Source organism: Canis lupus, chromosome 2 (assembly GCF_003254725.2).
Source record: "Canis lupus dingo isolate Sandy chromosome 2, ASM325472v2, whole genome shotgun sequence".
Classification (NCBI taxonomy): Eukaryota; Metazoa; Chordata; class Mammalia; order Carnivora; family Canidae; genus Canis; species Canis lupus.
In genome coordinates this window covers 31395439-31408897 of record NC_064244.1, presented here as the reverse complement: position 1 = coordinate 31408897, position 13459 = coordinate 31395439, and the positions used below count along the sequence as shown (strand labels likewise).

Below are 13459 nucleotides of genomic sequence, written 5' to 3'. Positions count from 1 at the left end.
TTTTTTGCACTTAATGTTTATTTTACATGTGATCATATAGTAACTCTACCCACAGAGAAACGAATCCTGCAGATGGGTTCCAGAATGCCACAATCAGAAAAGCGTTAGAGTTGGGAGCTGGAAGTTTATATTTTGGGTCTGCCCTTTACCATTACATCATCCTCGGATAAAAACCTTAAGATGTTTGTGTTTTAGTTTCCCCTTCTGTAAATCGTAATGTTTTCACAAATTGACTTGACATTTATTTGAGGCAAACACAACAGTTGCGTATTCAGATGTTAAATATTACCATCTCATTTGAGAGAGAAGCCTTCTCTGTGTTTGCGCACTCACCCTTGGAGCTTCCTCGATATTGGTCAGAGCAGCAGGTAAAGTCCAGGACTGGAAAAGCCCGGGTGCTGGATTATTCCACGTCAAAGCAGAGAGAGAGAAAGAGAGAAAAGCACGTGTCCCCCGGAGGGACACGGATGGAGCAGGAAGGATCGTGGACGGCGACAGCAGGAGAAGGAAAAGCGGGGGCAGCTGCCCTCCTGGACCCGTGTGGACAGGACGGACCTGTCCCAGCAGCTTTGCTGTTAAATGAAGATCCGCTCATAGACCTAAGATTTTTCATCTGAGAACACGGTGATCTAGTACTCGCCCTAAGTGGCCGCTTTTTTTTTCTCCCCTTGCGTCACAGGAGACTGGAGACCCTCGTAAACCCAAAAACCACTGAGGAACAGGCCGTGGGCTGCAGCCCCACGCACGTGCCCTCCAGCAGGGCCGAGCCCCCCAGATCTCTAGGTGCCAGCGGCACAGAGGAGGTCGTGCGCGCTTCCGGGGGGCTGGCCCTGCTAAGTGGCATTACAAGCCATGATTCGGGGGATCGTCCGCCCGGGTATGGCCCGTCACATGCCCCGGGCACAAGGCGGTGAGTGCCTGATGTTCTCCTCAGTTCTGGCTTCATTGCACAAACAAGACGGGGGCACCAGGCGCGGCACACAGTGTCTTGATTGCGACGGTGCGGGTTCCGGGAAGAGCCGTTCCACATGGATGCACGAGCATATCCCCCACGGGTGCCCCGACCACGCTGCACACCGGGGTCCCCAACCAGGGCCTGCTCTGGCTCAGCCAGCATCCTCGCCTGTGCGGCGGGGCCCCGCCAACCCAGCGGCCTCGGGGACCGCGGGCCCGCTCCGAGAGAAAGCACCCCTGCCGGCCGTTCTTGCACGTGGGAAAAAGCAAAAGAAACCTTTTCGTTTCCTTTTTTCTTTTTTTTTTTTTTTAATCCTCTAGCGGCCTTGTGCTAACATCTCCAAGGGAAATGGGAGGTTGGGGAGCACTGTCCCAGCGGGGGGGCCCTTCCCGCGGAGGCCATGGTGCTCCCGCCCGTGGCCCAGCTCCAGCCCTGGCCTGGCCCACGTCGGACGGCCTGGCACCGAGCTGCGGGCCCATTTACTTCTTGATCGTCTCAAAAGAGCGTGTCGCCGACTACATGGGGCTCTCCCGGTGCTGTGTGTCGCTGTCTTGCTGTCTTGATAGGTACCAACTTAATTCTTTTTGTTTTGTTTTTTTTTGTTTTTTTGGCCTTATCGCAGTGTCGTCTGCTCGGAGGAACGTTGCTAACTGGAAGGCGAATTCAGCCAAAGGGCCCGCAGTGTCCCCGTGAGGTCCCGATGTCCAGCACGGCATCTCACAACCAGCAAAGGCCCCGGGGCCCGAGTCACCGATGGTGAGTGGAGGAGCTGTGACCAAGTGGAGCCTTCCCGGGGTTTTCTGACGACGGCTCGTCAACTTACCGGCGATGACAGTACTCGAACCTGTGCCCGCCTCCAGCACACTTCGTGAAGGGCTGAGGCCGGAGCGTGACCCCTCCGAGAGCCTTCCACCTGCGCGGGGCCGTCCCCAGCCTCGTCGTCGTTGTCGGGACAGACACACGCCGGAGCCAAAGTCAGCGCCTGGCTCGGTCCCCGCGGCAGGACAGAGCAGGAAATAGGAATAGGAATGTGCTGTGACACCTGTTCTGACGACAGGCAGTGAGAGCCCGCAGCCCGGAACCATTGCACCGGTGACCTTCCAGGGGAAGAAAGCCAGCCTCGCGGCCGCTGGCCACAACAGCCAGAACACCAAGCCTCGGGGGTCGTGGGCGCGCCGCTCCTTCGCTCCGGGCCACCGACGTGTTCACACGCCCTTGGGATCAGTGGAGCAGTCATATTTGTAATAGCACGTGGCAATCCTGGGCTATGCAGGCGGCGGCTGTAGGGAGCTGCAGACTTAAGCCGAAGGTTATTATTCCCGGAGAGAAGTTAGGGAAAGAGAAATATGAGGATGCCCCAAAGACTCAGAGCTGATGGGACCCCAATAACCGCCGCTTGATGGAGGGGGAAGCAGAGACTTCCTGTCTGTTCTCAGTCATTCTGGGAGAGACAGTGGCACCGATGGGCGGGAGGCCCGCAATCCGAGGTCAGTCCCCCCCACCACCCGCCCCGTCTCCTTGGGCATGCACTTGCCCCGAGTGACGAGTTCCACGTCACTGTCTCCCGCCTTCCCTCTCAGAATGTGTGTTGGTAAACAGGGAGGACGCAAAGCTGTAAACAGGTGCCTTACGATTCCAGTTGTTTCACCAGAAATACAGCGTTGATCTTCTTAGTCGATGTAATTTCAACACTGGCAGCCCAAGGAAGAGGGATCTCTAAAAATTACTAAAATAGTACTTAGTTCAAATAAAACGTACCCCAAATGCCCCAGTGCACATGCTCTTAAAATCAATTTTATAGATTTCCATAGAGTGCAATACACACACTTAAGGGTATAACATGATATGATTTAGTAAATACATATGTTTGCTATGCATCTACTTAAGTTTGTAGCTTTACTTTATTAATGTTGTGTGTGGGCACATGCTATGGGCTGAATTGTGTCCCTCAAAATTTGTATGTGGAAGTCCTAACCCCAGGGCCCCAGAATGAGACCCTATTTGGAGACAGGGCCTTTGAAGAGGTGACTAAGGTAACACGAGGTCACTGGGATGGACCCCAATCCAATCTGACTGGAGTACAGATAAGAAGAGGAGATGAGGACACAGACACATGCAGAGGGACGGCCATGTGAGGACATGGGGAGGGGATGGAGGCCTCGGGTACACCTGCCCTGCCCACCTGGACTGCGGGCTCCCAGTGAACGTCTGTTGTTGAAGGCGCCAGGGCTGTAGGGCCATGCCACTGTCATAGCTGCCCCAGGGAACAAATACAAGTGGTGTGGCCAAGTACTACTGGGCACCCAGCCATCTCAGCCTTACTCTTAGTATTTTTTTTTCTGTAATTTATCCCCATCAATCATTTTTTTAATCCATTAAGCATTAATAAGCATGTTCCATTGACATTCCTACTACAGAAAAGTCAGATTTACTTCACACAGCCCCCCCCCACTCATATTTCCATCATTCAAATCCAGGACAACACAACAGCAGCTCAACTCTCTCACTCTAACTGAGTTAGTCCAGTTTACTGGACTCGGCCTGGCATTTCGTGGTGATTGCATTTCCTTCCTTTTCTGTGATTATAAACCTTTTGTTTTTCCTGGAGTTGATAAAATTTTCTTCCTTTTTTTTTCCCCCTCTCTGCACATTTCCAGCATTTCTTCTAGCCTCTCCACTGGGAGAGGTGGTAAGAAATCACTGGGAGTGCTGGTAAACATGCAGCCAAACCCAGAAGGCATCTGCCTGCTAAAATGTTGCATCCTGCTCCTGGGCTCCAAGGCCCTCTCTGCCCGGCTTGGTTCATCTCTGGGCTTGCCACTTAGACGTCCTTTGAGATTTTTCCTGTGGGGGGCCCTGTTTCCAGGACTCTGTCTTCCTCCTCCTCCAAGCTCACCCCGGTGATTTTGGAGCCATGGTTCTTAGTACATGAGAAAGGGTCCACGGGAGATAGATTTTCTGAGAACTCCCGCCTTAAAATACCCTTATTCTACCCACACACCTGATTGATGTTTTGGCTGGGTTGAAATTCTGAATTGGAAAACTGTTCCTTTGTACATTTTGAAGGCATCACTGTGTTATCTTCCAGCTTCCAGGACCATCGTGAGAAGTCTGATGCTGTTCTGATTTTTAGTATTTGAGCAATCGTATTCTACTTCGTTGGAAGGTTTTCAAGTATTCTCCTAATTTCAGATTAGGTGCCTCAGTGTGCTCTTTATTTATTCATCCTAATAGATTCTTGAGTGTGCAGCTTCGGTTTGGAAATGAAGTATTTTAGTGTTAAGAAATGTTCTCTGATGTCAATAATAATAGGAAACTGGTGCACACTCTTTCTTGGATCTGTCTTTCTGGAATTCCCATAAATTGGATATCGGGCTCCCTGCCTTTCTTAACAATTTCCTTCCTATTAGCCATTGTTTTGTTAGTTCTTAATACTTATGAGAAATGTCTTTATTTACTTTTTTTCGATTCTCCCATAGGTATATTCAACAGTAGAGTTGACTTTCCAAGGAGCTCTTCGTTTTCTTATTGGAGAGCTTCTTTTATAAAATTTCTCTTTTGTTGTGTAGATTCAATTTCCTCTCTCCCTTCTCTAGGGATTTTTGATGTGCTTTCTGAAAAGTTTCCTGTCATATTGGCTTTCTACATTTTATATATTTTGAGGCTCTATCATTAGCTGCAAAGACAATCTGAACTGTTATGTCAACCTTTTATCATAACGTGTCTGGTAATACTTCTTTACTTAAATTCCGGTTAGTGTGATATTATTATGGGTACGTCAGCTGGTCTTGTACCGGCGCATGCGTATTCCGACTTCTTTCTGTCCTTTTCTCTCAACTATCCTGTGGGCTTAGATTCTTCTTTTCTTTTTTTTTTTTTGTAAGATATTTATTTATTCATTCATTCATTCATTCATTCATTCATTCATTCGAGACACAGAGGGAGAGGCAGAGACACAGGCATTGGGAAAAGCAGGCTCCATGCAGGGAGCCAATGTGGGACTCAACCCCAGGACCCTAGGGTCATGCCCTGAGCCGAAGGCAGATGCTCAACCACTGAGCCACCCAGGTGTCCTGTGCTTAGATTCATGTTTTCCACGTAGAACATCTAGCTGTTTGTCAGACACCCTGACAATCATTATCTTATTAATCATTATCTATTAAACGCTGACATAACACCTGCACAAGAAAGTATCCAAATCACTCACCATTCTGGCTCAGTGGTCTTCAGAGTCATGACCTCCTGCAGCCCGTAGTCTCTTTCCTGGCCTCGGTCTCTTCCAGCAGGGCCTCCCTTCCTGAGCTCCTGCTGACAGCTAAGGCCCCCCAGGAGTACAGCCAGCCAGCGGTGAGCTGTCCTGTGGGAGAAAACACCAGGCGCCACCTCCTGGGGCACTCCGTGTCTCCCGCTGTGCTCTTTCTGTGTCCTGCAGGGCCACGTTCACAGCTCAGAGGTGTGTATTCATGCTGACCTCTACCCTCTGACTGGGTCCTGTGAGATCAGTGACTGAGTCCTGTGGGGATCTGTGTCCCATTTTTCCATTTAGTGGCTTCAGTTTCATGACTCCGTTTCCTCAAACATCTCACCCATTTCATCCCACCGACACCCTCCCCCATCAGACTGGTAGCCTCCAATTCACCAAGGATTCCTCTGACTTAGGAGTAGGAGTGGCTCAGGATAGGCTCCCAATCTCGATTAAAAGAGAATCATCATATTTTAGTTGGAATATTCCATTTATTTACATTCAGTGAATTTGTTCAGCATTTTGATTTACAGTGACCACTTCAGTCCATTTGTTCTATTCCTTCCACTTTTTCTATGTTCCCTTTGCTCTTCTTTCCTCTCCTTCTCCGGGATTAATAATTTTCTTTACTATCCCATTTTTCTGCTTTATTACTCGGTTATATGGACACCCCTGTATGTCCATTCTTGTTTGTTTGTTTGTTTTGTTTTGTATATATTTTTTGTATGTCCATTCTTTTGATGATGACACCAGACATCCCAACATGAATCCCTGACCTACTAAAGGAGGGTATGATTTGGAACTGTTAGCACAGCTCAGGCATTACAAAAAGTCTCTGAACAGGACTCATGTTTTCATTTGTGAAAATTTCACAATAATAATATCATGTTCACAGTGTAAATATACCGTGGACAAAGGGTAAGTCTCCTTTCCTGGGTCCCCCTTTGCAGATCACTCACTTCCACTGGGGCTCAGAACTCAGGAAGCTTGATTGTCTTGATTGTCATTCTGCTTCTTCCACGGCATTGTTTTATGTATAGTCTTGCTGTTGTGATTTAAATAAGGCTGTGCCTTCTAGTGGATTTTTGCACTCACATAAATCTAGTTATTTAATGACAGACTCCACATACCAGTACAGCAATAAAGTATAGAGTAAACACACATTTTTGGGATAAACAAATTGTTTTCTGAATTGCTTTGCATCTGGGAGACATGGCCTCACATACCCGTTACATGCAAAGGAACAGGTATTACATGGGAAGGCCCCAACTCCTTCCCTGCATCCAGCCATTGTTGGCTCCTTAAAGATTTTCTTGCTTTGGTGAACATATTAAAAAAAATAATAACTTAAATTCAAATTAACAATTATTTAAGCTTTAGATATTGCATACTATTTATTTAGATTTATTGCAACAATCTTTTCTTGGAAGAAACCGTTGGGAAAGCCAAAATCAAGAGACAACATATCTTGTGCCGTTTCTGCAACTATTCTAATTTCAGATAATTAACTTCTGTATTATTAAATATCATTCTTCAAAGTAGCCAGTTTTATTCCTTTTGATCTTAGAAAATAGAGATCGTTGGGCAGTTGGCCCAAAACCTCATTTTGAAGAGAGAAAAAAAAAAATCTGAGTCCAAAGAGAAGCAGTGATTTGCCAATCATATGGAAATAGCTACTTTCATGGTTTGGAATGGACTTCTTTTCTCCTGTTCTGTTTCATAGTGAGCCCAAGTCAGAAATATTACACAGACTACATTGATCCCACTTCTTTCACAAACAAAAAAAGCTGATCTTTGGGATCCATGAAGATGAATTCATTTTGCTCGTATGCAAAAGATGGCATTCACACCCATGGCAAACTCTAAGTTTGCTATCAGGAACGTTTTGTTACAGAAAATGATATATCATTTTTATTTTCCTCCTGTTTCTCTGGCTGGACCTGCTTTTATTTCAAGTTATGGCCACCATTGATTTCCTTTTTTTTTCAAGATAAGAAAATTATTTTATTAAATATAAAATTTTAGACTAACACGGCATTCAAATTTCCTTATACTGTATTATATCTCAACTGTAAAACATATCCAATCCCTGGTAGCCTAAAAGTTAATAGGATACTAGCCAGATTGAGAGCTGGTTGTCCCTATCTGTATTAAGACTTGTTATCTTGGGAATCCCTGGGTGGCTCAGTGGTTTAGCCCTGTCTTTGGCCCAGGGTGAGATCCTGGAGTCCCGGGATCGAGTCCCATGTCAGGCTCCCTGCATGGAGCCTGCTTCTCCCTCTGCCTGTGTCTCAGCCTCTCTCATTCTGTGTCTCTCATGAATAAATAAATAAAATCTTAAAAAAAAAAAAAAAAGACTGGTTTTCTAGATCTAAGCATTTATTAAATTTCCCAAGCTTTCATTCATTTGTAATGAAAATCCTTTGGGAATGCAGTAGACAAATCAATGCCCCTGGCTCAACTTAGCCATTTTTTGGGAAAGGATATGCTTTCTTTCTTCTTTCTTTCCATTTCTCCTTTTTTTCTCTGATCAGCACGATTTCTATACATTTCCTGAATTTCATGATGCTCAGATTGGCTATCCAGTAGAGAAGTCTCTGCAAAAATATATTTATTTAACAAAAACAGACTGTGTTAACAAGTAGCAATGTGAGCTGTGTAGGCATGTAAAACAAAGAGAGAGAGAGAGAGAAATAAAAAGACAAGTTACAATTGCTCCCGAACTCTGACTTCTGGAATTTTAAAATAAAAAAAAAATTCATTATTTCCTCAAATAAAGTCTAATTAAGTATACTTGAAGTTTAAAAATGCTTATCTTGGTTTACCAAAATTTAACACAAGAATGGTACACATATAGATAAACACTACTTGGTAGGTTCAGGGAAAAAGAGAGCAAATCAAAAGAGAAAAAAGAAAGAAAAGCTTAATTTCTTCAGCTCATAGCAGTAGTTCAGACTCCTAGACTACTCATTTTCTCTTGGGTATCAGGGACTTCATGATTCTATTTTTAAATGAACATAGAATGCAAATTTTACTGGTAATATATAATTTTTTTTCTGAACGGGATTTATGAAATGCCAAATTTAATTGATTATAAGTGCATTAGGTGGTAAAGGAATCTTAACCCTTAAAAGCCTGCAATTATTATTGTATAAGTAGTGTCCTTCATAATTTCATAATACTTCATATATAATGATATAATGTATCATTATATAGAAACGACAGTTTATATAAGCCATACACCTAAATAAACATGTTTTATAACATTTTCTAAGAATAACTTTAAGTGATTTAATCTGATGTATATTTCATCTTTTGGAGATTCATTGACTAAACCATATTTGGTGATTTTTTCAGGTTACTTGCTCATACTTGAAACTCATATTCCCAGGAATATCTGTTTACAAAATAAAACTGTAATTCTAATTAAAACCAAAACAAGTGTGTCACTCATCCCAGAGTAGTATACTCTAGACGAAGAAGAAGAAGAAGAAGAAGAAGAAGAAGAAGAAGAAGAAGAAGAAGAAGAAGAAGAAGAAGAAGAAGAAGAAGAAGAAGAAGAAGAAGAAGAAGAAGAAGAAGAAAGAAGAAGAAGAAGAAGAAGAAGAAGAAGAAGAAGAAGAAGAAGAAGAAGAAGAAAAAGAGACATAGTCATCCAGTCCAAAACTTGACAAATTGAAATAGAAAGTTCTGAATATGGGCTGTTACAAATGGGCTTTTAAGGTAATTGTAGAAGGAATAGAATGGTAACAATTCAGTAGTGATTCATATTCATGAAATATCTCATCGTATGTTTTCTCATTTGATTCAAACAACCGCAAAGGAGACATTTTTTCTGGCTATTATTATTACTTTATAATAGGTAAGTTGAGATCTAAGGGAAAAAGGCTCAGGACCAACATTCTTATCATAACAGACCTAAGACTAGAATTTATTATTTCTTTTCAACTTTTTTCCCCCATAAAGCTCCTTTTGTTCTCTCCGATGACTTTATTCTCTTAGCCAGGGTCACGGTGAGACTTCGTAATATGGACGGGTCTTCAGAACCAGTAACAGAAACCATTAGCTTGAAATCTTTGAATGCTGCTTAAGACTAAATGCTCGTAATTCCAGGGGACTGAATAATCTTAGCATTAGATTCGCAAAACCCTTCAGAATTAAGTATCAGGGAATTACTGAAATGCAATGGCTCATAAATAGCCCAACTATTATGGTTACAAGAATGCCCCCAAACAATAGCAAGACCCTGAAAATCAGAGCCAGTCTTCCAGTTTCAAATCAGAACGTACATGCCAGTTGTTGTCGGAGAGAAAATCTATTCATGGGACCAGCATCGCCATGGAATAGCTTTTTGAAGAAGGAGGCTAAGGGTCTGGTTTTGATCATGTCATCCATGTTTTTTCCTTCATTATTAGTATTCTTCTTTGCTAAACTTCAATGTAAATCTAAACTTAATCCATATTCAACAAATTAGAAATGGCAACTCTTTCAAAGGCAGCGAAAAGTATCTCTTGAGATGACCTCTCTTCAGTTATTTCTAGACTAGAAAAGAAGCCCTGGGAGTACGCCTGGCTATGGAGTCTGGGACGGCATCGTTTTGACCAGGCAGACATGAAATCAGTATAGCTGTCTATTAATGATTAGTCTTCAGTAAGTGATATCAACACTTGGAAGGCAACAGAAATTTGATCAAGCAGAGAGACTGTCTGCTTATAAAGTAACTGAGTGGTTTATTGACCGAGAAGCATCTCATATACAAATATTTGTAAGGATCCGTCTAATTAAACTTGAAAACAGTCCTTAAATATGCAGCAAGTTCCGTTGAAACTTTCGAGGACTCTTTGACTGCTAGGAAGCCACTTCTTCAATTTTAACCGAACATAAATTATGTTCTTACTATGTGCCAGACACCGTGTTGGATGCTATAATCAAAACAAAGTGACAATCCGAAAATCTCCCCAATAAGAGCTAATTGATTAGTTGCAGAGACAGCCAAAGTAGCAACAAAAATAAAGCATATGCTGTTATTATGGTGACAGGAACCACATGCTATGAACACACATAGATGATGCATCTAAGTTAATTTGAATTTTACAAAAAGGTTTCCTGGAAGAGGTGACCCCCAAGTCACCTGTGATATCAACAGGCAAAAAGGAGCTATTTAAGCCAGCACACGGAATGCCAGACATAGGAGTGACACGTACCCTATACAGGTGCATCAGGTCAGACTGACTCACGGTGCATTCAGGGTTCTCAGTGGGCAAGATCTATTCAGCCTCTGTGCCCCTGCCTACCATATTATTATTATTTCTTACTATAGGTGGATTTTGCTTTTCAGCATTTTTCACAAGACAAGTTGATGTTATTGGACCTTGTAATGCCCAATTATTTGCTCTAAGGCTCAGATGGAAGCTAACTAGCTGTGTCTGGTTTTATTCCGTCTTCCAACATCAATACTCATGAAAAGTCCAAGGAAAGCAAAACTAAAAGAGCACTAAAAGCCTCCCGTTAGGAATGGTGGAGAGTGTTTCTCACGTCCCTGAAGTCCACCGTAATGGGCACACACAGCTCTGATGCAGGAGGCATGTGGAAAAGGAAGTCACCTCTCTTCCATGCCTATTTCCCATGTGGAAACACTGGACTTTCATCAACTGGAAGCGAGCTCTCCGTTTCGTGGGGCTTTTTTTCTAGGGCTGGTTGTGTCTTGCATTACCCACCCATACATTATACTGTATTCAGCAATGTCTACTTTGGTGCCAAGTCACTGATTAGAACTGTGAGCTCAACTGGTGTTGATTCACACACTGGCCCCCGCACCTGGGAGCGGGGGGTGCAAGGACAGCAGGGAGACACAGAAGGAGGCGGCAGCTGGTCCAGATTGGTTGGTGGCAAGGATGATAAGCCAGGGAACTCACACAGGAGGTTGTCTGGGCGGCCGCAAGACGTCTGGGTGGCCGCAAGACAAGTAGATCTCCGCACCCACCATCAGAATCTCAAAAGTTTGTATAAGGGCTGTAACTGGGCTCAGTCATGCTTTCAGTCCATATGGCCACGGCAACACTTTACTTTCTCAAGACTGTGGCCTTGCAACAGCTCCCACTGCAGCCTCAACAGCTCCCACTGTGGCAATGGTGGGCGATGCACATATTCCAAGAATGGGGAGGGGGTGAGGAGCCCCTCATGGGGTCACCTGGAAGTCACATCCTCTTGGTGACCTTGTCCGTGAACTGGGGAGTCTGGCCATTCTGTTTTTACAGATGGAGAAACAATAATAGGGGCTTCTAACTGCAGACCCGTGAGAACAGGACCCTTTGGTTTAGGACAGTGATGTCTTGAGGCCTGTTTGGAACCAAGGAAGAAGTACAGATGGTTTCAGCACAGGAAAGTATAGTTCGTCCTCCTCTTAGAAATATGGCCAGACCATTGGAAAAAAAGGATGTCTTTTTTTTTTTTTTTTTTTTTTTTTAAAAAAGGATGTCTTTATCCCACTGATCTTAGAGGAAAGGTGCCAGACTTACTAATGGCTAGGGATGTCTTTGGCACATGGAGGGAGGACAAGTCTATCAGAAATTATTCTCAAGCACTGAGAACCAAGCTGAATCAACATACACTGTTTATGAAGAAAAAGATAAGAAAACCAAAGGTGCAAAGGCAGAATGAAAATTGATACTAGAAGTAGTGATGCTAGAATGTCAATGGTGCTGGAAATTGAAAGTCTTGTGGTGACGTAGGCAGATTTACTGTCAAGATAATAAAGCTAAAACTCCACCATCCCTCAATTGCAAGGCCGGCTCCTGTGAGTGGGGAAGTCATTGGGAATTAAAACCGCAGTGGTAATCAAAGAAATGCAAATTAAGAAAACTGAGAGTTCATCTCTTATTAATCAGATTTGCAAGGAAGAATGTGTGACATCCTGAGAGTTAGCACAAATGACCAGGGAAAAGGGGCTCTTAACAGTCGCTGGCAGTAACGTGCCTCGGTAAAACCACTTCAGAGAGCGGTTCTGCAACAATATTAAAATTGGCCGCTATAGTGAATCTACTTCAACGCTTCTAGAAAATTCTAGCCCTGTCAATAACATTTTTATATGGGCCTAATAGAATCGTGTGAAAACGGCACTTCAGTGTTTGTTTCTAATAGGAATGATTGGAAATCAGATTCTTACCCTTCAGCGGAGGAATAGAAGAAATGGTGATATTTTTATATCAACATGTTAAGTTAGAATTAGCAGACTGAATCTATCCATCTCTCTATACAGGGATAGATTTCACATACGAAAAGAAAAAAAAGAGATTTCACATACGGAATAGTGAGGGAAAAGGCAAGGTCACAGAAAGGTGCTGTGGCGGGATGCCATTCTCCCAAGGCGTGTGTCTACAAACATGCGCCCCAAGTGTCTGTCGCAGCGGCCAACACATGCAGTCCAAGCACAGAGGCGTGTTGGTGATGCTGCGTCCTGAGGTCAGCGTGCGGGTTGTCCCCGGGGAGGGACACAGAGGGCTGGGCTTTATCTGGAAGAGGTTTGTGTCACTCTCCCCAATTAGGCCAGATACGTAGGGACTAGAGTAGGGTATGCACATCCATGTACTCATCGGTACGGGCTGTACACACATGAGCGACTTTCCATTTCAAGGTTTCCTAATGAATTTAGAGACATTGGACTCCAGGTGTGCGTGATACTTTCACGTATGACCTTTCCGTGACTTCGGTAGATGGCATTGCAGGGCCGCTCATTGGAATGTGAAGTACCTGTGGAAATGAGATCGGCTTCTTAGAGCTACTTTGGGGCAGATTTTGACTGATCTAGAAATACTTTTCTGCCTTCCTTTTTCAAGCTCATCATTGGTGAGCAAGCTCTGTGATGTCATCCAGTACACGAGACTTCCTTCAGACGGAGATCGGCCAATGTGGGAAGGCCTACAAGCAGGCTCGAGGGCTGGCTTGCCAGCCTCACCCAGTTCCAGCTCCATGGGCCTGGTTCCCTTCACCCCAAGAGAGCATGAGTTCCTGTCTTGAGTCTGTGTGGAACCTGACTTGCTTCAATATTCTCCCAATTGTGACACAAATTTTGGAACACGGTAGGGCTAGCCATTCACTATGGGCCTATGATTCACTGCCATGGTCAGAGGACAAGCTTTCCCAGGGAGCGTGATGGATAGATTCCCGGAGAAACACGGTCTTTGATAGAGAAGCCCACTTGCTCGATGGCTTTTTCATGATCTCCCTGCCCTGGCCAGTTTGACTTAGGTACGTGCCCTTGA

At 44.2% G+C, this 13459-nt stretch overlaps 1 long non-coding RNA gene across 1 annotated transcript; it reads right to left on the bottom strand.

Annotated features, from left to right (window-relative positions):
• Window positions 1-5167: 5167 nt before the first annotated feature.
• Window positions 5168-13236, bottom strand: LOC112658984 (uncharacterized). Its single transcript, XR_003136077.3, has 3 exons — window positions 12948-13236; window positions 9488-11537; window positions 5168-7795 (listed from the first exon to the last, which is right to left on the bottom strand). It is a non-coding gene; the product is annotated as an uncharacterized LOC112658984 (long non-coding RNA).
• Between the last annotated feature and the right edge of the window lie 223 nt (window positions 13237-13459).